The sequence below is a fragment of the Triticum aestivum genome, chromosome 4D (assembly GCF_018294505.1).
Source record: "Triticum aestivum cultivar Chinese Spring chromosome 4D, IWGSC CS RefSeq v2.1, whole genome shotgun sequence".
In the NCBI taxonomy this organism is placed as follows: Eukaryota; Viridiplantae; Streptophyta; class Magnoliopsida; order Poales; family Poaceae; genus Triticum; species Triticum aestivum.
Window position 1 is genome coordinate 40,146,323 of NC_057805.1, and position 2,825 is coordinate 40,149,147.

Sequence of the window (2,825 nt, forward strand, 5' to 3'; positions counted from 1 at the left end):
CACCGCCGGCGACCACCGCCCCCATCCTGAACCCTAAGATAGATAGTGGGGTACCTCTCCGGCGAGCCCCCTCCCCGCTGCGGCTGGTTCTTCCTTCACCATGGTGAGCCCCCCCCCCTGAAAATCGACTGACCCAAAAGTCGATTCAGTCGACTGAAGTGTAGCTAAATCAGAGCAGCATCGCAAGCAAGAGCAAGAGCGAGCGCAGCAGCGCGAGCAAGAGCAATAGCAAGAGCAGACCAGGCAGGGGACCGAGAGCAAGAGCAGAGCAGCAGCGCGAGCGAGAGCTAAAGCAGCAGCAACTCCTACTGATGTGGACGTCGCCGCCAAGGGAGCGGCGCCGTGGAGGAAGTTGTCGGCGACGCCGCCGTGGATGGAGCCGCGCCGTGTCGGCTCGGGACCGAGCGCCGGCAGCACCGTGAGATCGAATCAAGAAGAAAATGCGGCAATTAGTGTACAACCTCTTTGGTGGCGCCGATTAGGCCGCAGCTTCATCCGAGGAAACGGTGATGATGATGCTCTTCCGGTAGTGCAGGTGAAGACGGCGGTGTGGGAATGGAGGTGGCGCGAAAGACGAGGGGAACGTCGGGGCAGCTCCTTGGAGGTGGAGGACGGGGTGGCTGAACCGGCGGGACGATGAGATCGATGACGGATCCTCATCCGGTACGATGGATGAGGGACGTCGAGGTGTTGCTGTGGACGACGTCGTCGGGGAAGAGGCTCCGGCTGGGTGGCGGACGGAGCAGGGTGTGGGGTTTCGTCGCGGGTTTTCGCGGCCTCGGTGTATGAATGGGTGGGCGGATGGGATGGCAGTGGGGAACCATGGCTTAGAGACGCGCTTGTCCGAAATGTGGGGTAAGTTACAAAAGTACCCCCACCGATTTGAGGCGGTTCTTTCGGTTCAGGGGTAGAACGGGCATTTTGCGTGTCGGGATTTCACAGGAGGTGGGAGTTTTCGCGCGCGTTGTAATTTCGGAATAGCAAGGTGCGGGTTGAGATGGAGGGAGTTGTCGGAGCACAACGAGACAAAGATATATCTTAAATATTTCGGGCTAACAAGGCGCGGGTTGAAATTTCCGGACAAGCCTAACGTGTACTGTACCAAATCAATGCGCACTACAAATGTCATTCAAAACTTTGAATTCATGTTATGTTCAATTAAAATATTTCGCTACGTGTATAATGCATGCAACCTACTACTCAAATGAACGTTTTAGTGCATTCCAAACGTATATACTACCGCTTCAATATGAACTAAATTTGAATTCGTTTCTCTATTTGAATAAGATCTACAGTAATGATTGTTGTGAAGTCAAAGCATTTGAATTCGTTTCTCTATTTTAATAAGATCTACAATCATCATTATTGTCAAGTTAAACCATCGTTTGTGTATTATCTTCACAGCACACCACATGATTAGTCTCGAGTTACATATGAACTATGTGTACTATATGAACTCGAACTAGATTTTTTGAATCCACTTTATTTTGATTTCAAATCACATTACATTTCTAGCTCTAGCTAGATCTTCACAATCTAAACCATGTCTCATATGTATAATGTGTTTATCACATTATGTATGGTGCCCCGCCCCCTACGCCTATAAGTATTTAGATGTGAGTTGCAAACACCACACATTACCACAAATTCAAATAAAATGTGAGAATCTTCGATATATAGTATTGTTTAGATTGTTCGATATTTAGTTGTAAGCTGCAAACGCCACACATTATCACAAATTCAAATAAAATGTGAGATTGTTTGATGTATAGTATGGTTTAGATTGTTCGGCATTTAGTTGTGAGTTGCAAACGCCATGCATTATCACATTATGGTATAATATGTGCACAGCACGTGTATCACTGCTATATTCATGCATGCAATGTTTAAAACACTATGATCTCCTATTCAAATATATGAATCCGCTTTCATATCAAATTATGATCTTTGTTAGTCTCTTACACCCACACAATCCTCTAACCTTTGTAGCTACCACTAACTTTCTCTCGTGCATGCACACGCCCTCCTCGCCCTCCCCCTCCCTCGGCATTCTATCCACCGGGCACATTCATTTTTTTATTTAGGTCGTTCTCCCAGAGTCTCCATAACTCCTTTCCGACACACACCGATCGATAAACCTCTCCAGCGATGCCTGCCTACAACATACACACACACCTTCAATCTCCTCCTTTATGTGTCCTTGCCTCGTGTCTCTCATACGGTCAGACACACGTGTAAACTCTCGCCCCTCTTTTCATCGATCTCACAACCGCACACTCCTCCCCCTATCTAGCTAGTAGTTGGGCCTCTCGCACCACCTCCTAGCTCCATTCTCTCTATCTATCCGTCTCACTGGGCCTTATTTGCCTCTAACAAATGGACGTACACCGACCGATCTCTCGCTATACATATAGCTAGCTAGGTCCTTATAACTCATTTTTACCCACACGTCAATCGATCTACCTCATTAGTTGTGTCTCTCCCTTCCTCCGACAAACAACAATTGATCTACCGATCTAGTTAGGTTTGCTTACCAAACACATGGTTCCCCTTCATCATCCATGGATGCGTCCCGACAGATCTATCACGCATAGGCACACACAGAAACACATCCCCACTCTTATTGATAACATTGCAGTTCCACCCTCAGTTTGTCTAGTAGGCCTCTCCCACCATCTTCGAGAAGCAACTCCATCACCCATCCAACACTCTACCCCTCTCCCTCCCTCTCCCTCCCTCTCTCTCTCCTCTCTCTCTCTCTGTCCCATCATATTTCCCGTCCTTCAGTTATGTATGGATGTCGACCGATCTCCCTCAAGACATAG